The sequence below is a fragment of the Heliangelus exortis genome, chromosome 1 (assembly GCF_036169615.1).
Source record: "Heliangelus exortis chromosome 1, bHelExo1.hap1, whole genome shotgun sequence".
Lineage (NCBI taxonomy): Eukaryota > Metazoa > Chordata > Aves > Apodiformes > Trochilidae > Heliangelus > Heliangelus exortis.
The window spans coordinates 1,307,072-1,334,542 of record NC_092422.1 but is presented as its reverse complement, the minus strand read 5'-3'; the positions used below and the strand labels follow the sequence as shown (position 1 = coordinate 1,334,542).

The 27,471-nt window shown below is 45.4% G+C and overlaps 1 protein-coding gene across 1 annotated transcript in view; it reads right to left on the bottom strand.

Annotated features, from left to right (window-relative positions):
- FAM168A (family with sequence similarity 168 member A) overlaps positions 1 to 27,471 on the bottom strand; it is a 200,625-nt gene that overhangs the window by 90,503 nt on the left and 82,651 nt on the right. The window lies entirely within an intron of this gene.

Here is a 27,471-nt window from a genome sequence, read left to right as displayed (position 1 = left end):
TCTTTGGAAATATCTCCAGGGATGGAGAATCCACCCCTTCCCTGGGCAGCCCATTCCAATGCCTGATCCCCCTCTCCAGCAAGAAATTCTTTCTAATGTCCAACCTAAACCTCCCCTGGCACAACTTGAGACCATGGCCTCTTGTCTTGCTGAGAGTTGCCTGGGAAAAGAGCCCAACCCCCCCCTGGCTCCAACCTCCTTTCAGGGACTTGGAGAGAGTGATGAGGTCTCCCCTGAGCCTCCTCTTCTCCAGCCTCAACACCCCCAGCTCCCTCAGCCCTTCCTCACAGCATTTCTGCTGGATCCCTTCACCAGCCCAGTTGCCTCCTTTGGACCTGCTCCAGCACCTCAAGCTCCTTCCTGAGCTCAGGGGCCCAGAACTGGACACAGGACTCAAGCTCTGGCCTCCCCAGAGCTGAGCACAGGGGCAGAATCCCTTCCCTGGACCTGCTGGCCACGCTCTTCCTCAGCCAGCCCAGGATGCCATTGGCCTTCTTGGCCACCTGGGCACACTGCTGCCTCCTCTTCAGCTTCCTGCCAATCCCAGCTCCCTTTCTGCCACTCTCTGCCCAGCCTGGAGCTCCCCATGGGCTTCTTGTCTTGAACCTCATCCCCTTGGGATCAGCCCAACTCTCCAGTCTCTCCAGGTCCCTCTGCAGAGCCCTCCTGCCTTCCAGCTGATCCACACTCCCCCCAGCTTGGGGTCACCTGGGAATTTGCTGCTGATGGACTCAATCCCCTCATCTAAATCCTCACTAAAGATATTAAACAGCACTGGGCCCAACACTGATCCCTGGGGGACACCACTGGTGAGCGGCCTGGATGAAACCAAGCAAACAGCCACTGCCCAGCAACCCTTTCAATGCCCAATTTTACATCAACAAATAAAATCTGAATTTCCCACAACACAAAACATCTGAAAGAATTTTAAACTTCTGTTTTCCTGTCCAGTAGTTGCCCACTTCATACAGATTGCCAGAAAAAATAAGACATCACTGCCCAAATCCACCTCTCATTGACCCACTGGTGGAACTGGGGGAACTGGAAGTCTGGGACTTAGACTTCAAACCCAAAGCAGCTTTTTCAAAAAGCATGAATCCTATTTTTGCCTTTCAGTTTCACCAGGTAATTACCTGATGAATCCTATTTTTGCCTTTCAGTTTCATCAGATAATTACCTATCCCTCACTCGGGGGAGGAGTAATTAATTTTTTCTGAAAGAGCCAAACTGCATTCTATGCAAATTAATGGTTAAAAAATACTATAATCAGCTCCATGTGGAAATGAAGTCTGCTTCCTACCTAATATTTTACCACCAGGTGAGTTCTGGCAACTTGTTTGATGCAGAACCAGATGGAAATTGGATTTTTTAACCTGGATTTAACCACTCACCATCAGGTTTTAACTGAGCAGTGACTGCAAGACAAGAACTCCCTAAAAAAATGTAAAAATATAATTTCCAGAAGATATCTACCTATGCTTTTTTTCCTACTCCAGCTCTCTACAGTTAAGTTTTGGGTCACCACACCAGCAGCACATCTTGCAGGGTTGTCACCAAGAAATTCCAGGGGATTTCCAGTTATTAACAAGGTCCTGCAGAAAGAAAATCTGATCTGACAGTTCCCTTCATCAAAGGTCACCTGAAATACAGGTGGAAGAGCTGGGAGTTACCCTGGGAGGGGGATTTAACAGTTCTGGGGAACAGGAATCCCCTAAAAGGAATTAAATTAATTTTAATTTTTATTTTTAATATGTACTATATATTTATATATATGTTTATATATTTATATATTTATTTACTATTTTATTTTAAATATATAATATATCTATTACATATATATATTTATAAATATATTTAATATATAAATATATATACTATATATATATTAAATATATATACTAAATATATATATAAAAAAAAAATATATATAATGTGCTATTTCAATAACTACACATCCAGCTAGCACCCTTCTTAAAAATCATATTTCCTATGTTCTAATTGCATCAGTAGCTTTGATCAGATTAATCTTAACACTGCCAGTGGACCATCACTTATGGAAAAACATGATACTTAAAAGAGAAATAAAGTTTTGCCTATATACTTTGCAATTTTCTACCACTTCCAAAAAAAAAAAAAAAAATTAAAAAATCAGGCATTTACAAACAGCTGCAGACCACCCAAATTACTGAGTGTTTTCCAACTTCAAGAACAGCAAGAATAAATATATTTCTGGGGGTTTGGGTGTATCTGAAGCTCTCTACTGCTTTGTATAACCAGTCTGGCCTCTTTCCCCAAGATCTTTCTATTAATAATAATGAAAAAATTAAAAATTAACACTGCTTGAGTTACAGAAGTTGTTACAGCACCCTGCAGCCCAACATTTTACCAGAGACTTCATTAATCTAAAACAAAATTATTGCTACTGCAGCACCCACCTATCAGCAGAACCTGGCACAACATTTTCCTTGGTTCTTGTCATCACTGTCACCCAAAAACTTGGAATTTTTAGGCCAAGTCAGGATGCACAGTTCAGGGGTTTAAGTTACTTAAAATGTGCCTTTTCTTTCCTCAACTTGCCCCAAAATTTCTTCCACTATTTCTCCTCAAGCCAAGTGCAGCAAGTGGAAATCTGCTCCCCATCCCTCTGAGATACTGCTCTGATGGAAGTGGAAAAAATTCCCTTTCCTGGAAGAAAACAGCCATCAGCAAGACAAAGAAGTGGAATTGCTCATTTCTGAGGGTTTCCAGATGAGGAGGAAAAGGTAAAAAAAAAAAAAAATAATAAAAAAAAAATTTCTGGCTCTCCTTGAAATGCATCTGAAAGTCATCACTTCTCCTGCTTCCCAGAACCAAACCACCCATCAGTAAAAGCCACGTGCACTGTTCCCAGCTTGGGAATATTGCACACTCCTGGGGTTGTCCTTTTTTTTTTTTTTTTTTTGGATTTCTCATCTATTTTTTCAATTCTGAGACCTGTCTTTAAGAAGGGGACTGAGCAGGGTGTCAGGCATCTGTAAATTCTGCTCATCACCACCACTTCAGACCTTCCCCCCCACCACTGGATGTTTATTTGGGAGAGGGGACAATGCCAACTGAAGCTGTTTCCAAGGATTTTCTGCTTGGAGTGACACGGTGACATTTTTTATGGCATATCTGGTCTTTTTACAGCTTAAATACCTGTATTAAAATATTCCATACAGATAATTTCCTACTTGACTTCCAAGAATGTTGGGATCTGCCTTTGCCCTCAAGTTTTCCATCTTTCCAAAGTTTCCATGTTCCAGTTGAAGGTGTTTCCAAGGATTTTCTGCTTGGAGTGACATGGTGACATTTTTTATGGCATATCTGGTCTTTTTACAGCTTAAATACCTGTATTAAAATATTCCACACAGATAATTTCCTGGGCTGCTTCCACTTGTAAGAATGCTGGGATCTGCCTTTGCCCTCAAGTTTTCCATCTTTCCAAAGTTTCCATGTTCCAGTTGAAGCTGTTTCCAAGGATTTTCTGCTTGGAGTGACATGGTGACATTTTTTATGGCATAATCTTGTCTTTTTACAGCTTAAATATTAAAATACTCCATATAGATAATTTCCTACTTCACTTCTAAGAATGCTGGCATCTGCCTTTGCCCTCAATTTTCCATCTTTCCAAAGTTTCCATGTTCCAGTTGAAGGTGTTTCCAAGGATTTTCTGCTTGGAATGACATGGTGACATTTTTTATGGCATAATCTTGTCTTTTTACATCTTAAATACCTGTATTAAATAACTCCATATAGATAATTTCCTGCTTCACTTCTAAGAATGCTGGGATCTGCCTTTGCCCTCAATTTTCCATCTTTCAAAAGTTTCCATGTTCCAGTTGAAGCTGTTTCCAAGGATTTTCTGCTTGGAGTGACACGGTGACATTTTTTATGGCATATCTGGTCTTCTTTTAGCTTAAATATTAAAATACTCCATACAGATAATTTCCTACTTCACTTCCAAGAATGCTGGGATCTGCCTTTGCCCTCAATTTTCCATCTTTCCAAAGTTTCCATGTTCCAGTTGAAGCTGTTTCCAAGGATTTTCTGCTTGGAGTGACATGGTGACATTTTTAATGGCATAATCTTGTCTTTTTACATCTTAAATACCTGTATTAAATAACTCCATACAGATAATTTCCTGCTTCACTTCCAAGAATGTTGGGATCTGCCTCTGCCCTCAAGTCTTGCATCTTTCCAAAGTTTCCATCTTCCAGTTGAAGCTGTTTCCAAGGATTTTCTGCTTGGAGTGACACGGTGACATTTTTTATGGCATAATCTGGTCTTGTTACAGCTTAAATACCTGTATTAAATAACTCCATACAGATAATTTCCTACTTCACTTCCAGGAATGTTGGGATCTGCCTTTGCCCTCAAGTCTTGCACCTTTCCAAAGTTTCCATGTTCCAGTTGAAGGTGTTTCCAAGGATTTTCTGCTTGGAGTGACATGGAGACATTTTTTATGGCATAATCTTGTCTTCTTTCAGCTTAAATATTAAAATACTCCATATAGATAATTTCCTGCTTCCACTTCTAAGAATGTTGGGATCTGCCTTTGCCCTCAAGTTTTGCACCTTTCCAAAGCTTCCATGTTCCAGTTGAAACTGTTTCCAAGGATTTTCTGCTTGGAGTGACATGGTGACGTTTTTTATGGCATAATCTGGTATTTTTACAGCTTAAATACCTGTATTAAAATATTCCATACAGATAATTTCCTACTTCACTTCCAAGAGTGCTGGGATCTGCCTTTGCCCTCAAGTCTTGCATCTTTCCAAAGCTTCCATGTTCCAGTTGAAGGTGTTTCCAAGGATTTTCTGCTTGGAGTGACATGGAGACATTTTTTATGGCATATCTGGTCTTTTTACATCTTAAATACCTGTATTAAATAACTCCATATAGATAATTTCCTACTTCACTTCCAAGAGTGCTGGGATCTGCCTTTGCCCTCAAGTTTTCCATCTTTCCAAAGTTTCCATCTTCCAGTTGAAGCTGTTTCCAAGGATTTTCTGCTTGGAGTGACATGGTGACATTTTTTATGGCATAATCTGGTCTTTTTACAGCTTAAATACCTGTATTAAAATATTCCATACAGATAATTTCCTACTTTACTTCCAAGAATGTTGGGATCTGCCTTTGCCCTCAAGTTTTCCATCTTTCCAAAGCTTCCATGTTCCAGTTGAAGCTGTTTCCAAGGATTTTCTGCTTGGAGTGACACGGTGACATTTTTTATGGCATATCTGGTCTTTTTACATCTTAAATATTAAAATACTCCATACAGATAATTTCCTACTTCACTTCTAAGAATGTTGGGATCTGCCTTTGCCCTCAATTTTCCATCTTTCCAAAGCTTCAATCTTCCAGCTCAAGGTGTTTCCAAGGATTTTCTACTTGGAGTGACATGGAGACATTTTTTATGGCAGATCTGGTCTTCTTTCAGCTTAAATATTAAAATACTCCATATAGATAATTTCCTGCTTCCACTTGTAAGAATGTTGGGATCTGCCTTTGCCCTCAATTTTCCATCTTTCCAAAGTTTCCATCTTCCAGTTGAAGGTGTTTCCAAGGATTTTTTGCTTGGAGTGACATGGTGACATTTTTAATGGCATAATCTGGTCTTTTTACAGCTTAAATATTAAAATACTCCATACAGATAATTTCCTGCTTCACTTCCAACAATGTTGGGATCTGCCTTTGCCCTCAAGTTTTCCATCTTTCCAAAGCTTCCATGTTCCAGTTGAAGATGATTCCAAGGATTTTCTGCTTGGAGTGACATGGTGACATTTTTTATCTAGGTAGGTAGATCCTGCAACACCTAAACTCAGTTTTTCTTCCTCAATTCCATAAATTAATGCTGGGAAAAGGAACTGCTCAAGGTCATCTCATCTGGTTGATGTGGGGGGATGGCAATGGTGTCAAGGGTCCCAGATTTCACAGATTTCTCAGTTACTTCAGTATTTTTTTCTTGAAATAGCTACTTCTGTTGAGTAGAACAATCAGATTTACTTCCATCAAATGTCCAAAATAAAATAAATAACAAGGCTGGGGTTGAAAATACCAACACTGTGGTCAAAAAGTACCCAGAGTCCTGATGTCAGGGATGGCAACATTTTCAGCTCCAAAGTCTGGTGCTGTGGAGATTTGATGAATTTATTTACAGGGGAATTATAAACTAAGAGTAATGGTATGCAAGAGCCTTGAGTCAAAAGGTGAGAAAATTAAAGATATTTTGACTGTCAGCACAAAATTATGGGAGAAAATAAGTGAAAACCCAGACCAAGAGCACCATAAACAGCCCAAATATCACCAGCAACCTAGAAGTGCAGATATCAAATATAAATCTACTCCCTGTGTATTATTATTCAAGGGTTAGACATCTCCAGAGAGCTACCAGAGAAACAGAAGATGGAAGAAAAAGTAAATATAGACTTCAGAAAAAATAAAGAAAGAAAAATAAACTAAAGATTCATCACTTAACAATTCAGGAAAAGCTTAGAATGACTCAGCCATAATGGTTTCCAACATTTCATATTCAAACTGCTCACTACAAAAAGCAGAAGACTGGTGCTTCTCTCTCATAAGTGCATTAAGGATTATCAGGGAATTACCCAATATCATATTTCCCAGGAAAAAAGGGGTTGGAATGATGGGTTACCCCCCCCTACTCAGCTCAACAGCCACAGCACAGGAAGCAAAAGAAGTTGGAAAAAAAATTCCCTTTGGTTGTAGCCACACAGCAATGACCACAGAGTTCACAACTGGGCAAGGACAACCTCAAAAAGCTATTTCTAAAATCCTAGCAAGACAGAATTAAAAAAAATGAAGTCACTAAAGAAGGACCCGGGTAGCAGCATCTCCTCAAATCTTTTTAAACTAAACCCAACACTGCTGCTCATCCAGGCACCCAAATGTCCAAGGTGCTTGTGAAAAGTGGATGTTTTGGGGCATTTTGGAGCAGTAAAGTGATGCAGATGGCAGGGAAAATTCCCAAAAAAAGCTGAAGGATGCAGCAACTCGTTGCCCTTCCACCTCCTTGGGCCTCGGCATGGAAGCTGCTTTCAAGGTCAACTATTGAGGCAGCCTCTGAAACACATGGGCAATAATCCTCCCACATAATGCTGGGCTGAACTGGCAGCTGGCAACAAGGATAAAGGGTTTAATTGTATCTTTTTTTAAATGATTCCACAAAAGGCTTATCAAAATAGGGAGATATTTAGCAATGGGGACGAGAAAAACTGACAAAGAACATGGAAATCAGCACAAAGAACCCAAGTGGCACCAAGCAGAGGAGTTACTGACTCCCAATTCAACCACACTTACTCCTTTCCATCTCCCCTACATCTTCTCCTTTTTATTGGATTAATTGGATTCAAGGAAAAACTGCTCAGGAAAAGAAAGAAAGGTTTGGAACAGTTTCACTTGAACAGAAATACCCCACATAAAAGTATCACAGAATCATGGAATGGGTTGGGTTGGAAGGGACCTTCCAGCTCCTCCAGTCCCAACCCCTGCATGGGCAGGGACCCCTCCCACAGCCCAGGTTGCTCCAAGCCCCATCCAACCTGCCCTTAAAAACTTCCAGGGATGGGGAATCTTCCACCACCTCTCTGGACAACCTGTGCCAGGCTCTCCCCACCCTCCTGGTGAAGAACTTCTTCCTCACTTCCAATCTCAATCTCCCCTCCTCCAGTTTGAATCCATTCCCCATGTCCTGTCCCTCCCTGACATCCTCACAAGTCCCTCCCCAGCTTTCCTGGAGCCCCTTCAGATCTATGAAGGTTGCTCTGAGCTCTCCTTGGAGCCTTCTCCTCTCCAGACTGAACAACCCCAACTCTCTCAGTGTCCTCACTCCAGAGCTGCTCCAACCCTCTGAGCATCCTCCTGGACCTTCCCTGGACTCATCCCACCACTTCCAGGTTTTTCTTGTACCAGGAGCTCCAGACCTGGATGCAGAACTCCAGGTGGAGTCTCAGGAGAGCAGAGGGGGAGAATCCCCTCCCTTGACCTGCTGCCCACCCTTCTCTTGGTGCAGCCCAGGACATGGTTGGCTTTCTGGGTTTAGCTCCAAGGGCTCCCCAGAACTTCTCTTCTCCAGCCTGAACACCCCCAATTCTCTCAACCTGATCCAGGCTCTCCCCACCCTCAAATTCAAGAATTTCTCCCTCCCATCTCCTCTCCATCTCCCCTCTTGCAGCTGGAAACCCTTCCCCCTCATCCCATCCCTCCATTCCCTTGTCCAAAGTCCCTCCTCAGCTTTCCTGGAGCCCCTTCAGGCACTGGAAGGTGCTCCAAGGGCTCCCCAGAACCTTCTCCTTCTCCTTCTCCTTCTCCTTCTTCTTCTTCTTCTCCTTCTCCTTCTCCTTCTCCTTCTCCTTCTCCTTCTCCTTCTCCTTCTCCTTCTTCTCCTTCTTCTCCTTCTCCTTCTCCTTCTCCTTCTCTTTCTCTTTCTCTTTCTCCTTGTCCTATCCCTTCTCCTTTCTTTCCTCTTCCTCTCCTCTCCTCCAGACTGAACACCCCCAACTCTCTCAACCTGTTCCAGGCTCTCCCCACCCTCAAATTCCAGAATTTCTTCCCCATCTCCAACCTCAATCTCCCCTTTCTCTCCAAGTTTTAACCCATTTCCCTTCTCCTCTCCCTACCCCCCCGTGTCCAAAGCCCTCCCCCAGCTTTCTTGGAGCCCCTTCAGATATTGGAAGGTTGCTCTGAGCTCACCTGGGAGCCTCCTCTTCTCCAGGCTGAACAACCCCAATCCCTCAGCCTGGCTTCCCAGGGAGCTGCTCAGCCCTCTGAGCATTTCAGTGGCTCCTCTGGACACCTTCCAGGAGCTCTGTGTCCTTCTGATGCTGGGGACTCCACAACTGGACACAGGACTCCAGGGGGGGTCTCAGCAGAGCAGAGCAGAGGGGGAGAATCCCCTCCCTCAATGCTCTCTGGGCTTCTGCTGATGCCCCCAGGACCTGGAGGGGTTCTGAGCTCCAAGCTCACACTGATGGCTCATTTTGAGCTTCTGCTCCATCCTCAGCCCCAAACAGTTTCCCTGAATAATATTTAACTGATAACCTGAGTGCCTGAGCTATTCTGATTTATTTTTTTCCAAGGAACATCAGCACCACTCGATTCCTACAGGGCTGGGATCCTGCAGGCACAAAACCTTCCTACAAAAAAAAGTCCTTTTTTTTTCTTACCCCAAACAAATAATTTTCAAGTAGCAATAGGAAATTGTTCGCTTTCTTTTTTCTCCCTAAAAGAGGGTTTACTTCTGTCTGGGGGGGACAATATTTTTCCTGTCTGCCTCACCCAGAGCCGCGCTTGCTGCTCTGACTTTCGGTGAATGAACTTTCCAAGACCTAAAAGAACAAAATCCACACGTGCAGAGTTTTGAATAGCCCCCCACCCACTCCATAATCCCTCTGGGATGAACCCAAAGAGTTGACAGGCTTGTCCCTTAGCTCTTCTTGCCTGCCACACAGGGACAGGTGAGCAGCCACCCTGCCACCGCAGGGCCGCGTTTTATCCCCGCATCAGCCCCGACAGCAACTGAAGGTTTTGGCTGAGTGCCTCGAATCACTGCTGACTAAAAAAGCACTTTAGGAGTGTCCTGCCAGAGCCTGACGTGGCAAATAAAGCAATGATTCATAACCAAACTGCAGAGAGATGCTCTGGAAAGGCAATGAGTGAGGTTGGTGGAGGGGAAGAGCTCAGCATCCCTCAGAGCCGGGGGGAAGGGAGCCCAAGGAGGAGGAGAATGGATGGAGAACAAGTCCTGAGGAGGAGGATTTGGGGGTGTTGGGTGGTGAGAAGCTCGATGTGAGCCAGCAATGTGTGTTTGCAGCCCAGAAACCACCCATGTCCTGGGCTGCATCAAAAGAAACGTGGCCAGAAGGTCAAGGGAGGGGATTCTCTCCCTCTGCGCAGCTCTGGTGAGATCATTTCATAAGTGCTGGGTCCAGGTCTGGGGTCCCCAACACCAGAAGGAGATGGAGGTGTTGGAGTGAGTCCAGAGGAGGTCATGGAGATGCTGGGAGGGCTGGAGCAGCTCTGGAGCCAGGGGGAGAGAGCTGGGGGTGTTCAGTCTGGAGAAGAGAAGGATCCAGGGAGACCTTGGAGCAGCTTCCAGTGCCTGAAGGGGCTCCAGGAAAGCTGGGGAGGGACTTGGGACAAGGGCCTGGAGGGATGGGATGAGGGGGAAGGGTTTCCAGCTGCAAGAGGGGAGATGGAGAGGAGATCTTGGGGAGGGAGAAATTGTTTGGGGTGAGGGTGCTGAGCCCCTGTCCCAGGGTGCCCAAGGAAGCTGTGGCTGCCCCATCCCTGGCAGTGTCTCAGCCCAGGTTGGATGGGGCTTGGAGCAACCTGGGCTGTGGGAGGGGTCCCTGCACATCCAGGGGTTGGAACTGGAGGAGCTTTGAGGTCTCTTCCAACCCAACCCAGTCTGGGATTCTCTGCTTGGGTGTCACAACAGTTTTATCCATCTGGCCAGAGAGATCACTAAAGGGAGGGGAGGCATCAAAGGAAGGGAGTGATGATGAAGCTCTTCCCATACAACATCACTACACTCAGGCACTTCACACAGTTTGTAAGCTTTCTGACAAGAATCCTTTCTAAATCAACAAGGGAGTTGGCTACCAAACCTGAAATCCCACATTATTGAAACATGAAATGCAAAATATTTAGTAACCCAAACCCAAATCCACCAGAGAAATCAAAGCTTACAGATGTCCAACAAAAACTTTAATGAACTGATAAAAAGAATCCTCTTGTACTACCTGGGAAACAACCCTCACAATCCACTGAGAAACTGTTTGATTGGTTACCTTGAAAATTCTTCAGCTTTTTGTCAGGGATTTTTAGTGAAAAAAAAACAACCACCTACTGAACCTGAACTAAACATGGAGAAAGCAACAGAATCTGCAAATGTAGAGTGCTGCCACCATTGGTCTTAAAGTGCTTATTTTGAAGTCTCTGCAGAAAAAAACCTGCAGCTTCTACAACGGTGATAGATTTGCCTTGGGTAGGTTTTGGAGGGTTGTGCACTGGAATTATTTTTATGATCTGCTTTCCTTCCTTGAACAAGACCTCTGTCCTGTCAGAAATAGGATACTGACCACCCAAACCATGTTCAAAGCTGGGGGTGTTGAGGCTGGAGAAGAGGAGGCTCAGGGGAGACCTCATCACTCTCTCCAAGTCCCTGAAAGGAGGTTGGAGCCAGGGGGGGGTTGGGCTCTTTTCCCAGGCAACTCTCAGCAAGACAAGAGGCCATGGTCTCAAGTTGTGCCAGGGGAGGTTTAGGTTGGACATTAGAAAGAATTTCTTGATGGAGAGGGGGATCAGGCATTGGAATGGGCTGCCCAGGGAAGGGGTGGATTCTCCATCCCTGGAGCTCTTTCAAAAGAGCTGGGATGTGGCACTGAGTGCCATGGGCTGGGAACCACGGGGGGAGTGGAGCAAGGGTTGGACTTGATGATCCCAGAGCTCCTTTCCAACCCAAATGGTTCTGGGACTCTTTGTGACTCTGTAGGATTCCTAGCCAGACCATCCAACCTACAATACTTGGTTTAGTTTCTTCTAAAGAAGACTGATTGTAATTAAATATCTTACATAAGCACACAGAAACATTTTGATTGGAAAAGAACTTGAAGATCATCCAGTCCAACCCAGATTTTTGGGGAAAAACAAGATGAGATTTGTCATTTCACCAGCACCTCTGGTGAAACACCATGATCACTGCAGGAATTCCTGGCTCAGGGACTTTTTAGCTGGCAGATCATAGAAAAACAGAACTGTTCTGGTTGGGGAAGACCTTTAGGATCATCCAGTCCAACCCTGAACCCAGCACTGCCAAGGCCACCACTGCCCCATGGCCTCAGCACCACAGCTCCAGGGCTTGGAAATCCCTCCAGGAATGATGGGGACTCCACCACTGCCCTGGGCAGCCTGGCACAGGGAATGACAACCCTTTCCAGGAAGGAATTGTTCCCAATATCCAACCTGAACCTTCCCTGGTGCAACTTGAGGCCATTTCTTCTCCTATTGCTTGTTACTTGGGAGACCAACCCCGCCCTGGCTCCAACCTCTTTTCAAGGTTGGGAGAAGGTCTCCCCTCAGCCTTCTTTTCTCCAGGATGAACAATCCCACTTTCTTCAGCTGCTCCTTTTAAGATTTTTGCTCCAAACCCTTGTAGATGGACACAAATATCCAATATTTGTGGCACCCATGTATGCAAGCTTTAGGGTACTGTTTATCTTCCCTGACCTATTTATATTTCTTCCTCTCAGAGAAAGATCTCTCTTATTTGTAGGTTCATGCCAGCCAAGGGTCTGGGTGTGGGGATGAGTATGACCAGCACCTCCATGGATTCAACAAATACATCCTCAGGGAGTCAGAAAAACTGAGAAAAGGCTTCCACATCTGCAAGAAAATCCATCATCTGTCACGAGGAGGAGACTATTTTTGCCAGGACAAAAAAATGAAGAAGAAATAAAGAACCCACCTCCAAAATGAGGAAGGAAATTATGCAAAAAGCATTTGTGACAACGTTCTTCAGGCAGCTTTTGCTCCCCTACCAATTTGTCTTCCATTTTCCCAACGTTTTTGTACCTGACCTTCTCCTCACTACAGAACTAGAGCACACCCAAAGGTAAATAGGATCCTAATGATCTCTCATTAGTTAAACCTCCAACAGAACACTTCTGAAATTAAAAAAAAAAAAAGGTCAAAACCCACCATCAGCAGCAGAACAATTTCAAAGGAGCAGAAAACCAGCTCAGTTGTTGAGCTTTTCCAACTCCAAATCTGTAGCTTCCAAGGATTCACTCCCCCACTGTGAATCTTCCCAACGTGGACCCAAGAAAAGGCTTTTGCACTAAGGAAGGGATAAAAGACATATAAATGGTGAAAAAAAGCTGGCAGCTGCTGTGTAGTGTCTTGTGACTCAGTGATATGGAGAAAAAGGGAAATTTTTAAAGGAGAAAAGCTCAGCCTGGACACCAGGAAGGCCCAGAAGTCCCCACATCTTGTTTCACCCACTCTGCTCCAAAGGGGCACAAACCACCAACTCCCAAACTCTACAGTTCTGACCCAAACTGTATGTGGGATTTCATCCAGCCAGCCACAGGAGATTGGGATTCTCTGGGGACTGCTCTGTGGGATGAAAAGGAGAAGGAGGGAACCTTGAATTAACCCATGGGGAAAAAGTGAATAAAATCTTTTGAACACCAAGGGCCGGGCAGCGCCGACGTCTTTGTCTTCAGGAAGAGGGATTAGGAGAGGAATCTGGCTGTGCTGTCCCCTCATTTGATGGGAAAGTGAGAAAACACTTTGGGCTGAAGGCCTGGCCCTGCTCCAGAAGCTGCTTTGTTATGAAGGAACTGAATAAAAGGTCTGTAAGACAGGAGAGTAAGATTTCTGCCCAGCAGTCAGAGCAATTAAGCAATCTGCCTTGATGAAGAGGATAAAAAAGCCTTGGAAGAGAACACAAAGGCTCAGGAGAGAAGGGGAAAGTAATTCTGAGAGTAGGTCAGCACTCCAGAGGGGATTACCTTTCCAGTTTGAGACTTTAATGCCAGAGACAGGCTTCAAAAAGCTGACCAGAGAGAATCTGCTGCTCCCACAGCTGACCCCATAATGTCTGAGTGCTCAAGTGCAAGTCAAGTATTAAAAGGGAAGGTTGAAAGCCTGGACCAAAAATGGCAGACCTAGAAAGTGCTTTCTTCACCCTAAATGTAAAATTTATATTTATATACATATATATAAAAAAACTGCTAAATATTTTGTATGCCTGGCAGTATTAGGTTACTCAACATCTCCACTTGAAAAGAGCAATCTAAGCACAGAACCATTTTGGGTGGAAAGACCAAAAGATCTTTAAGATCATCAACTCCAAGTACAGAATCTTAAGATTTTTTTTTTCTCAGATACTAACACCCTAAAGCACCCATGGCAGGGGGGTTGGAACTGGATGATCTTAAAGGTCCCTTCCAACCCTGAAAATTCTATGGATTTTCTCCAGACTGAGCTGGACACCTCCCTTTCCCCTCTTCTCCTGCCAAAACTCAACCCTCAGCAATCTGAGGTGCTGAAGAGCTGAAGATGACCCCAAACCTGCTGCTGGAGGATCAAAACTCTGCTGAACACTGTTACTACAGCCCCACACAGATTCCCCATTTCCCAGTGGTAGGGGAAATTTTTGCTTGACAGTCATAACCCAGATTTTTGGGGAAAAACAAGAAGACATTTGCCATTTCACCAGCACCTCTGGTGAAACACCATGATCACTGCAGCAATTCCTGGCTCAGGGACTTTTTAGCTGGCAGATCATAGAAAAGCAGAACTGTTCTGGTTGGGGAAGACCTTTAGGATCATCCAGTCCAACCCTGACCCCAGCACTGCCAAGGCCACCACTGCCCCATGGCCTCAGCACCACAGCTCCAGGGCTTGGAAATCCCTCCAGGGATGATGGGGACTCCACCACTGCCCTGGGCAGCCTGGGACAGGGAATGACAACCCTTTCCAGGAAGAAATTGTTCCCAATATCCAACCTAAACCTCCCCTGGGCAACTTGAGGCCATTTCCTCTTGTTCTATCACTTGTTCCTTGGGAGAAGAGACCTCTGACTCCAACCTCCGTTCAGGGAGTTGTCTCCCCTCAACCTCCTTTGCTCCAGACTGTACAACCCCCCAGGTCCCTCACCCTCTCCTTTTAAGATTTTTGCTCCAGACCCTTCAGCAGCCTTGTTGCCCTTCTTTGGACTTGCAGTAGCATCAAAATATCTTTCCTAAGAAGGACAGAGTGGACTTTATACATAAAGTTTTCAGGACAGATGGCCTCTCCTCCTGTACTTGAATCAATTCCACTGCAGCTTGAACTATTTTATTAGGCACCAGTAGGATTCCCCTCTGTCAATTACTGCACTATCTGAGCAGGTAATAGCTTTAAAATTGAAGGAATGGCTGCTTATACTTGTTGGAGCTGAAATAGGGAGTGAAAGTCTCCCAGATCAAATCCCTGCTAGGAGATTGCTGGGTGAAAGTGGCCCAGTTGAATCCCAGATCAGAGGAGAAACTTCAAAGACTCATTTCAAAGTGCCACTTCAGCAAACAAAATAATTGAGTCAATTTAATGCTTCTCATACTGGAAAGAACCCTTTCCTTCAAGTGGGGAAGGAAAACAAATAATGTTGAGTCCAAGACCCAAATAATTTGTGGGAGCCATGAAGAAACATCCTCAGGTGTGGCTACCAAGAGATGATGGGCTCACACTTTACTGTCCCAACCCATGGGACAATGTCCTGCATGCTGGTGGTCCCAACACACTGGGCTTATTTTTAAGGATGTGCTGAGAGTGAAAAATGCAAGAGAAGCTCAAGGCTTTTCATCCTCACCCAAAAATCCAAAATTCTCTCTGCCAACCCAAGCAGATCCCGGCAACTCGTTGCCCCAAGGACTCGGATGTGTTTGGGGAAGAGAGAAGGGCAAACGACTCTTTTGAGCCAATGGAAATGTTTTTACCTGTCAGAACCTGAGCTCAGCCCTGAAGCATTTTGCTTTTTCTCCAGGCAGAAGCATCAAGAGCCCCAGCAGAGGATCAAGGAGCTGCATTCTTTGCTCTGCTTCAAGTGCCAACGATGTTATCCAGTGCTGGAGGAGAACCAGACTGAAGAACCAGCTCTGAAATACCTCAGTGCTGCTGGAAATATTTGTCATTTTAGATCTCTGGTGCTGCCAGGAAGTAAATTTTGCTCAAAAATGAATTTTAAAGGCAGTTTTCACTTCCCTGACTATGCAGAGGAGCTTTATAGCTCGATACTCCAAAGTCCTCCACAACCACCAGCACCTCCCCAGGTGGGGAGCTGGGTTCCTAAATATCTCATTTTCTATATTCAGCCATTCAAACACATGCCCAGGATTTCATCTGGGCTATAAAAACAGTAGAAGATTTTTGCAAATGGTTTTAATTTAATGGGGGTGACAGAAAAAGCTGGGGAAGGACTTTGGACAAGGGCATGGAGTGATAGGACAAGAGGGAGCAGTTCCAAACTGCAAGAAGGGAGATTTGGACAACACATTGGGCAGAAATTCTTGAATTTGAGGGTGCTGAGCCCCTGTCCCAGGGTGTCCAAGGAAGCTGTGGCTGCCCCATCCCTGGCAGTGTCTCAGCCCAGCTTGGATGGGGCTTGGAGCACCCTGGGCTGTGGGAGGGGTCCCTGCCCATGGCATGGAAGTTGGAATTAAATGAGCTTGAAGATCCCTTCCACCCAACCCATTCTTCAATTCTATGAATTCAAATAAAGAAGTAAACAAACCCAAACCAAAAAACAAGGCAGAAAGACCTCCCCTTGCTCTCTTGGTTGCCTAAAACCTGTTACAACAGCTTCCTAATCCTGCCCCCAGTCCTCCCTAATTCCTTCATCAGGCTAATTAGAGCCATTAAAGATAATTCTGGAAATTCTGTTTCTACTGCCCCTTCCTGAAGGCAGCTGGACAAACTGCCAAGCTGCAGGTCCCCATTTGGGGTTTTGCAGGAAAGGAAAGAATAAGTACCATATATATATGTATAAACACTATATATATACATACATACCATACAGATGGTAAATACCATATATATATCTCACCTATTTTAAGATTTCTTGGAGATTATTTTAAATAGATCCAACAGCCCAGAAATAACATGCAACTATCCCACTCCTAACCCTCATAACCTTACCTCATCACTCAAAATATTCTTTTACCTTTTTCCCTAGAGAAAAAACCTGAAGATGTATGATCAAGTGATTCAATGACACACAAGAAAAAAAAACAAACAAAAACAAGAAAAGAGAAAACAAGGAGCTCCTTGAACACTCATTTCCCAGGGAACTGATTCTCATGTCAATTGATTTTGGTCAAGTGGAACCTCAAAGCAAAGCTTCCCCCATGACTGGGGATTTATCAGAGCACTGAAGATTTTCTGGCACCCTGTGTGTGAACATTTGATGCCACTTTATCCACTCTCCCCAGGTTTTCTTCATTTAACCTGCAGTATTTTCATGAGCTCCAGAAGAATTTAAGCATCTCCAAGACTTCTCCTTCCAGGGTTTGCAGAATAGAAACCCTGACACAGAGAACATAAAGCATCCCCCTGGTTTCTCTAGGATATCAGGCTTAGAAAAGAAATGGTTAAATTCTAAATATTGCTTCAAGTCTAACTCCTGATTCTAAAACCAAACTCCCTGCAGAATCGCTCTGCTTTCCCTACCACCTCACTCTGTAATTTCTTTGAAGAAATTAGGTTAGCAATGTTTACAGGGCTCAGGAAAATAAAAGCTTCCTCCTGCCAAGACTCAATCCTAGGACCTCCTGACTGTTCTTCTGCCAACATCCTTGGGAAGAAATTAGGAGAAATTCTTTCCTGGGAGGGTGGTGAGACACTGGCACAGGGAGGTTGTGGCTGTCCCACTGTCCCTGGAATTGTCTCAGCCCAGGTTGGATGGGGCTTGGAGCAACCTGGGCTGTGGGAGGGGTCCCTGCCCATCCAGGGGTTGGGACTGGAGGAGCTGGAAGGTCCCTTCCAACCCAACCCAGTCTGGGATTCTGTGATGCTCCTTTACTTGCCCTGCCTACACTGATTGTATTCCCCCATCCCTGTTAAACATTGGCTTTTCCCCAAATCCCCATAAATGAGCCAAAATTCCTTGTTCACCTCTTCTTCTATAGATTGGAAGCTTCCCAGCAAAGGGGGAATTTCTCCTGGACAGTCCCCATAGTACATCCCATGCCTTGTCTTACAGGAATAACCATGAACAAACACAGGGTCTGAAGCAGAAGGATTGCTTTAAACTCTTTCCAAAAAGCAAATATTGCAGAGATAACAAATTATCATAGAATCATAGAATCATGGAATTGTCTGGGTTGGAAGGGAGCTCAGAGCTCCTCAAGTCCAACCCTTGATCCACTCCCCCCGTGGTTCCCAGCCCATGGCACTCAGTGCCACATCCAGGCTCTTTGGAAATATCTCCAGGGATGGAGAATCCACCCCTTCCCTGGGCAGCCCATTCCAATGCCTGATCCCCCTCTCCATCAAGAAATTCTTTCGAATGTCCAACCTAAACCTCCCCTGGCACAACTTGAGACCATGGCCTCTTGTCTTGCTGAGAGTTGCCTGGGAAAAGAGCCCAACCCCCCCCTGGCTCCAACCTCCTTTCAGGGACTTGGAGAGAGTGATGAGGTCTCCCCTGAGCCTCCTCTTCTCCAGCCTCAACACCCCCAGCTCCCTCAGCCCTTCCTCACAGCATTTCTGCTGGATCCCTTCACCAGCCCAGTTGCCTCCTTTGGACCTGCTCCAGCACCTCAAGCTCCTTCCTGAGCTCAGGGGCCCAGAACTGGACACAGGACTCAAGCTCTGGCCTCCCCAGAGCTGAGCACAGGGGCAGAATCCCTTCCCTGGACCTGCTGGCCACGCTCTTCCTCAGCCAGCCCAGGATGCCATTGGCCTTCTTGGCCACCTGGGCACACTGCTGCCTCCTCTTCAGCTTCCTGCCAATCCCAGCTCCCTTTCTGCCACTCTCTGCCCAGCCTGGAGCTCCCCATGGGCTTCTTGTCTTGAACCTCATCCCCTTGGGATCAGCCCAACTCTCCAGTCTCTCCAGGTCCCTCTGCAGAGCCCTCCTGCCTTCCAGCTGATCCACACTCCCCCCAGCTTGGGGTCACCTGAGAATTTGCTGCTGATCAAATCATTAATATCTAACTGAGCAGGTAAGGAGCAATCAGGTTTTTATTGTAAAATATATGAAGAATAAGTCAGCAGCTCTTACTGAGTATCACTTCTGCCATTATTTGAGAGCAGAGAGGGAAGAAACCATCAGAAATTATTTACATTATGAAAGAAAAATGCCCAAGCAAGAGGGAACAATGATGATAATGAGGAAGAGGGTGATATTCAGCAGGGAAGTGCTCAAAAAATCCCCCAGGAGCACAGATTAATTTGGTGGTGAAGCAGCAGTTGCCAGCACTAAACAGGTTTGTACTTGGGCTTTTTCTTTTAATTGCAACATCCTCTGAAAAAAAAAAAAAAAAAAGCTGCTTTTTGCATCCATCTCTGAGCAACCACAGAAATCCCACCCAAGTACAACTGGGATTTATAGGATCAGCTCCCAGAATGAGCCTCCAGGAGAGGTGCTGATCCCTGAGGAGTGCAGAGCTCCTGGGGATCCATGTGTATCATATTTTTGTCATTTAATCTCCATAAAGGACCTGGAAACTCACCCTGTAGTTGTGGATTGGTTAAATGTGCAATAATTTAACCTTTTGTGCAGCCATTCTGATATTTTAACTACAAATTGTCAAAAAGACTTAAAAAAATGAAGGGAAACAATCCTAATTTGTCATTTATCAAGCAATGCAGGTTTATTGCTAAGCCCAAACTTTTATTGGACCAGACAAAATGTTAATCCCAATTCCTTGCTCTCTGTTTCCATTTCCACTCATAAATGGATTCAAGCAAGGATTTAAGAAGATGGTGAAACAAAAAACCCAAACCCATCCTAGCCTTACAACTTCAATAAGATGGAAAAAAAAAAACCAGGGATCCCTCTTCACCTTCACTCATCAAAACGTGGTTATTTATAAGGAATTGTAGTGATTGGACAAGGGGTTACATTCTTCAGCTGAAAGGGGAAATTTCAATGAGATTTTAGGAAGGAATTATTGAATTTTAGGGTGGGGAGACCCTGTCCCAGGTTGCCCAAGGAAGCTGTGGCTGCCCCATCCCTGGCAGTGTCTCAGCCCAGGCTGGATGGGGCTTGGAGCAACCTGGGCTGTGGGAGGGGTCCCTGAACATCCAGGGGTTGGGACTGGATGATTTTTCAGGTCCCTTCCAACCCAACCCAGTCTGAGATTCTACAATTTGATGTATTGTACCACATCAGCACCAAACTGCTTGAGTGTTGCTTACTATTTAATTAAAACAGAGTGTAACTAACTCAGAGCTTCATGGGCTCCAGGAAAGCTGGGGAGGGACTTTGGACAAGGGCCTGGAGGGATGGGATGAGGGGGAAGGGTTTCCAGCTGCAAGAGGGGAGATGGAGAGGAGATGGGAGGGAGAAATTCTTTGAATTTGAGGGTGGGGAGAGCCTGGAACAGGTTGAGAGAGTTGGGGGTGTTCAGTCTGGAGAAGAGAAGGTTCTGGGGAGCCCTTGGAGCATCTTCTGGTGCCTGAAGGGGCTCCAGGAAAGCTGGGGAGGGACTTGGGGCAAGGGCCTGGAGGGATGGGATGAGGGGGAAGGGTTTCCAGCTGCAAGAGGGGAGATGGAGAGGAGATCTTGGGGAGGGAGAAATTGTTTGGGGTGAGGGTGCTGAGCCCCTGTCCCAGGGTGCCCAAGGAAGCTGTGGCTGCCCCATCCCTGGCAGTGTCTCAGCCCAGGTTGGATGGGGCTTGGAGCAACCTGGGCTGTGGGAGGGGTCCCTGCACATCTGGGGTTGGGACTGGAGGAGCTGGAAGGTCCCTTCCAACCTAAACCAGTCTGGGATTCTCTGATTTAGAAGGGAATTTTCCCTGGGGTTGGAAAAAGGCAGGACCCTGACAGCCCAAATCCTCTCTTGGGCAGCACCACTGTGAATCTAAGGGATCAGAGCCCCAGGTTTAAAATGAACATTTCTCTCTTCAAATGTAAGTTCTGGCCAATTGCTTTCCAGCTTTCTTGCTTGTAATTGGACAAGCTCCTCAAGCCCAATCAGTGCATTTAACACTCAGCTCTAATTACCCAATCTACCAGGAGAAACCAAGCCCCAGCCCCTTTAACAAGCTTAGGCAGAAATCAAAGGCCCACAAAGGGCTAAATCAAAAGCTGGCTCACACCAACTCTATATTCTTTGTGCACTCAACCAAGGCTAATTAATGCTTTTAATGTCAGTTTACCCCTTTTGGCACAATAAATCAGAGCTTGCAGCTTTTATGAGTTCACAAAGGAACCTGTGAAAGGTGCAGCTGATTAACCAGCCTCCCAAATTCAGATGCACTTAATCAGAAGCAGGTATATTTAGTGGGATTGTACTTGACTCTGCAGGCTTTACACAGAGAATGTTCATTTATCAACACAAACAAGGCTGGCACACCAGGAAGAGTCATAAATTATACATCTGAAAGAAAGACCACTGCTACCAGCAGGGTTTTGGGTTTTTTGGTTTTTTTTTTTTTTTTTGTGAGAGCAGAAATGTGGAACAAACACTGCAGGAAGGTGTTGCTGAAAGGTGTAGGGAACATTCTGCCCTCTGATCAGAGCAGCACAGAATTGTTTTGGTTGGAAATGATCTTTCAGATCACCCAGCACTGAACCACATCCCTCAGCACCACAGCTCCAGGGCTTGGAAGTCCCTCCAGGGATGATGGGGACTCCACCACTGCCCTGGGCAGCCTGGACCAGGGTCTGACAATCCTTTCCAGGAGGAATTTTTTCCAAATACCCAACCTAAACCTCCCCTGGCACAACTTTAACACTATCCCCACCTTCCTTCAAGATCCTTTCAGCAAGCTGTAGAGCTCTCTCCTCACCCTACTCATGTTGTGAGCACAAGAGAGTGCAAGAACTGAGCTCACTATTGCACTTCTTCAGCAGGAATAAAAAAAAATCAGTCCTCAAGTGGATCTCCTACCATTACCTGCTTGCCAAGGACCACACAGCTTCTCTGTAGTGTGCTGCACTCTTTTGATGCATCATGCAAAGGGGTCTCATTAGGATCTTGCTTCTTCCCCTCCACCAATCTCCATTTTTGTGCCCTTCCTGAAATCCATTTTGCTCTCTGTGGAACAGCCAGCTGGGACTTGAACTTTGCAGGTCTGCTGGACACCAGTCTGAAAGAAGCAGCTGTCCCAGGTGTACAAAAAGATACCCAGATGGGTGACCCCAAACCGAGTGGGAGAGTGGAGACTTCAGAAGGGAGAGAAATCCTACAGGAAAACCTGGATAGGCTGGAAGAGTGGGCTAACATCAACCTTATGAAGCCCAATAAGGACAAATCTGGGGTCATAAACCTGGGAAAACATAAATCCAGGAGCACAGGATGGGCTGGGAGAGCAGGTCTGTGGGAAGGGGCCTGGAGATCCAGTTGGATGAGCTCCGTGTGGATGAGCTGGAGCAGCACAGAAAGCCAACAAGATGCTGGGTTGCATCAACATGGACATCACCAGAAGAGGTAAAGAAATCATTATCCCTTCTACTCAGCACTTGTCAGGACACATCTGGAATATTCTGTTCAGTTGTAGTCCCTGCTATCCAAAAAAAAAAAAACATGTGGACAGTCTTGAGAGGGCCCAGAGATGGGCCATGAATAATCTCCCCAGGGAAGTGGTGGATTCCCCAATTCTGGACACTTTTAGGATTCAGCTGTCTTGTCCAGACCATGTTTTTCCAAGAAAAGTTGGGCCAGGTGATCACTGAGGTCTTCTCCAACTTGGTATTCTACAATCTGGGCTAAACCTCAGCCCAAAAAGAAGTCAAGGCCACCAAGCTTTCAAGACACACATATTTTTTTTCAGAAGAGATGTAGATCCAGCTCACAGAGAAAGAAAAGACCCCAACTGCATCTTTCTGGCTGAGTAGACAGACAAAAATTATTTTGGTGAGCCCTCCACATGCCTCAGGGCAATATCTGCAGCACATAAACTCATAGATCAGAAGTAGGAAGTCAGTCTGGGAAAGCCTGGTGACCCATAAACCATGGAGAATCCTATAGTATCCATAAATCTTGTTAAAACCTTCCTTTTTTTTTTTAAAATCAGTTTTTGGCAGTTGATTTTTCTTCCTAGTTATGGGAAATATCATCTTCCCAGAGACATCTCATTGGTCACTCTGCCACAATATACAACATTTAAAATATGATTTTTATTTTTTTTTTAAACTGATGAAGAGAAAAATTTGCAAGAATGCAACTTCAGATGAAAAGCTGGGTGATTAATCTTTAAAAATTCATCACCTCATGCAGGGAAGGAGTTTCTCTACGTGCTCTGTTACAGCACATTTAGGTCCATCTCAGGGGGCTCCTTTCACTGCTACCCCCCAGCTTTGCAGCAGTGATCACAATGGAACAAAGAAGTTCTCAAGAAGCAAAAATTCCCATGAAAAAAAAGCTTCCTGGGATGGCAAGGGTTGGAAGGGAGCTCTGGAGGTCATCCAGTCCAACCTCCCTGCCACAGCAGCATCACCCAGGGCAGGACACACAGAAAGGTGCCCAGACAGCTCCTGAAAGTCCCTCTCTGGGCAACCTTGTCCAGTGTTTTGTCAACTTTTTAATAAAAAGGTTTTTCTTCATGTTGAGGTGGAATTTCCTGTGCTCCAGTTTGTGTCCACTGCCTTTTTTCCTACCTCAGAGGATAACTGAAACAAGATTGATCCCTTCTTCTTGGCATCCACCCTTCAGGTATTTATAAATTAATAAGATCCCCCCTCAGTCTTCTCATTTCCAGACAAAACAGCCCCAGAAGGGGGCCAGGAATCAAGGATGGGCAAAGTAATGCCAGATCCCAAAGCCTTCCAAATCCTCTAAGATTTGTGACTGTCACGGGAAAGAGGGAACAGAGGGAATCCAACACCTTCTTGGACTTGGAACTGTCTCAGCTGAGACCCATTTAAGAGACCTTAATGCTCCATGGCCACCAGATCATGGAAAGATGAAGGAGATAGAGCTGGAGAGAAAGAAGAGGAAATTCATCCCCCACTGGGGACCAAGAATGTCCATGTTCCAGTTTCTTCCACTATGCTGCAAGAGGTTGCTGGGCAAAACCAGAAGAAGAAGAAAACTCAGCTCTGGTGAGGCCAGAGCTTGAGTCCTGTGTCCAGTTCTGGGCCCCTGAGCTGAGGAAGGAGCTTGAGGTGCTGGAGCAGGTCCAAAGGAGGCAACTGGGCTGGTGAAGGGATCCAGCAGAAATGCTGTGAGGAAGGGCTGAGGGAGCTGGGGGTGTTGAGGCTGGAGAAGAGGAGGCTCAGGGGAGACCTCATCACTCTCTCCAAGTCCCTGAAAGGAGGTTGGAGCCAGGGGGGGGTTGGGCTCTTTTCCCAGGCAACTCTCAGCAAGACAAGAGGGCACAAGAGGTCTCAAGTTGTGCCAGGGGAGGTTTAGGTTGGACATTAGAAAGAATTTCTTGATGGAGAGGGGGATCAGGCATTGGAATGGGCTGCCCAGGGAAGGGGTGGATTCTCCATCCCTGGAGATATTTCCAAAGAGCCTGGATGTGGCACTGAGTGCCATGGGCTGGGAACCACGGGGGGAGTGGATCAAGGGTTGGACTTGAGGAGCTCTGAGCTCCCTTCCAACCCAGCCAGTTCTAGGATTCTATGATTCTAAACAAGAGCAGAAGAAACACATTGGAGGTTTCTGCTCTCAAGGCAGCCTGAGAGCATCCTTAGGAAATGTCCAAGTATCTCACACACTCAGGTAGTGATGTGGAATGGTGGAAACCCCCTCTGACCTGCCTGGAGGTGTCCCTGCCCATGCAGGTGGGTTGGAACTGGATGATCCTGAAGGTCCCTTCCAACCCAAACTATTCTGTGATTCTCCTATCTAAAAACATTAACAGTGTCCTATTAGATCCTTTTTCCCTCCTCTAAACGTGACCCAAAGAAGGGAACACAAACCACTGCCCTTGGGATCACCATCATTAGATGCCACCAGGAACAAACTATCTTGAACTCTTAAATAATCATTTGATGCTCCTGGGACCTACACAGAATCACAGAATGGTTTGGGTTGGAAAAGATCTTAAAGATCACCCAGTTCCATCCTCCTGCCATGGGCAGAGACATCATTCCCAAGGTAATCTTGCTCACATCCCAGTCCAAGCTCACCTTGAACACTTCCAGTGAAGGGACACCCACAACTTCTCTGTCTCCCAGTGTCTCATCACCCTCATAAAATAAAACCCTTCTTCTTTAGATCAAACCTAAAAATACTCTTCTTCACTTTAAAACCCTTGTCCTGTCACCACAGGCCTTGGTGAGAAGTCCTAGAAGTCACCTTTATATATTGAAATGCTGCTGCCACTCTCCCTGGAGCCTTCTCTTCTCCTCAACTCTCTCAACCCTTTCTCCAGAACAGAGAAGTTCCATTTTTCCATCCCTCAGCTCATTTTTTTTTTGGCCTCCTCTGGACCTGCTCCACCAGCTCCATCCCTGTCCTGAGCTGGAGACCCCAGAGCTGGATGCAGGATGGAACTTGGCTTGACAGGAATCACCTTCCATTTCACCTGTTCTCTGGAAAGAAATTTATTCTCCACAACAGAGCTGAGAATTCAAGCAAACTCAAGAGATTTGTGACCAGAGGATTTGTTCCTGAAGTAGAAAAGAAAACCATGAAGTGAGGTAGTCATGGCCCAGGAGCAGAGAAATATCCATCACCCTCCAGCAAGATGCTTCACTTCAGCTCTGGATTTGATGCATTCCCAACTCAAGGAAGATCCCCAGCAAACCAGGATCAATGATCAGGAGACTGAAGATCAGAAACTTTCCATATGAGTGCAGAGATATTGAGGGAAATGGGGGAAATCTGGGAAGTTCTGGTTGAGCACACCCCAAACTCCACTCACACACACACTGGACAAACCCCAGCCTCATCTGAAAGCACATTTTAAAATATTTACATCAAACCATTCCACAGATAAGAGAGGTATTTTTAGAGATATGGACTTTACACACACTGCTTAATTAACTATTTATTTGCTGGAGTTCCACTTTAGATCTGGGGAGTGAGGTACTTCCCAAGCAGGAAATAACCCAACCCAAGTAAACTGTGATAAAAGGTTGGGCACACACATGTTCAAGAGTTTAATACCATTTTTTATGGCTTTTGATTTCTCAACACTGTTCACTGTCATGGGTGGATTCAATCCAAGACAAAAATACCTGAAAATTAAATGCCCCAAGTGGCTGGGGGAGATCCCAAGCAGGGCAATCCCAGCCTGGAGAGCAACACTGATCTGCTTGAAGAGGACAACCAGTCAGTAGGCAGCAAAATCCCCCCAAGCTCCATCAATTCCACTCTTGAGATCTCCAGGGACCAGGCCAGGAGCTCAAACACCCAAAGCTTCAACTTAAATTTCTTAATCTGGAGCTGAATTCTGCTCCCCTTGCACCACAGTCTCTCCTTCCCATACAAAGCCAACACCCAACAACATATTTCTCATTTGAAAAAACATTTTGCCTTCCAGATCTCCCATCAAGGGCAGTCCCACTTCTCCAGTCTGAGCAATTCAGCCCTCACCTCTCTTTTCTCCTTACCTCCAGAACTCATCAAATGGTTTTTGAGGTTTAGAGAGGTTCTGCCTCTCTACCTTCTGCTGTCCTGACCTCTGTTTCTCAGGCCCAGAAAAAGCCACATAGCCCCAGCTGTGACTTTTACTTCAAGTTGGAGATAAGGGGAGAGGGCACTGGGCAGAAAAAAAGGATAAGAACAGCATGAGGGTCTCTTTTTTTTGGTCTCTTTTTTTTTTTTTTCCTCTTTATCCTTTTTTTCTAGCATGACATTCAACAAAAAGGGGAAGAGGGAGGTGGGAAGGGGCCCTTCAGTGTTGCTTCAAGAAGGATGAAGCAAAGCTTTTCTGACATATTTGGCACTTTGTCCCATCCCAACAAAGCTGAGTTGCTGAGGATGGGATGAGGAAGAAATCCCAGTTTGGTTTGGGCTGTACCCCAAGAGTGGACATCTCATTAGGGAAGGTTTTTTCCCAAAGCTTTCTTTTCTTTTTCTGCTTTCTAAAATCCTGGGAGGATAAAGGAGCCTCAGTGTTGGATCCCAGAGCAGTGCAGTGGATCCAAGAGCAGAAAGCACCCACCAGCCCTGCTCTTGTCTGTCCACATCTGGTTTTCAGCAAATCCAACTTGAGCAGGAGCAGAACCCTCAGTGGGTATCCTGGCAGCTGATGTTTAAAGTTCATGTTACTAAGCAAGCAACAAAACATATAGAAAGGGGGGAAAGGAAAAAAAAAAACCTGTTTTTTTCCATACTACTGCTGAAGAACAGCTGGGTTGGGTCAGCCTGACATTCCAGCTATCCCAGCATCTTCTCTGCAGAGGGAATATTGAAGCAGAGGGAATATTGAAGCAGAGGGAATATTAAAGCAGAGGGAATATTAAAGCAGAGGGCAGAAGTAAAGTGATGTTTGCACAGCACACTTTCCAGCTCACAGCTACCTGAAGCACAGGGATTTCCTGAAGTGGTGTGTTCATATTTAACAGCTACCTGAATGCCATCCTGTACCACAACTGGAATATTTGATTTCCTTATCTGTAATTCCCTAAAGGGTTTGACCTGTTCAGTGTCTCACAGGTATGAAAATAAACAGTGTAAGACAGAACCTGCCCCAACCAACACACAGATCACTCATGGCAAAGTTTATCTTTTAAAAAAATGTCTCCAGCTTTTTTTTTTTCTGAAAGGCTGCTACATAAATGATCAGAAAATTATCTGCCTGTCTTCAAGCAAATGCAGAAAT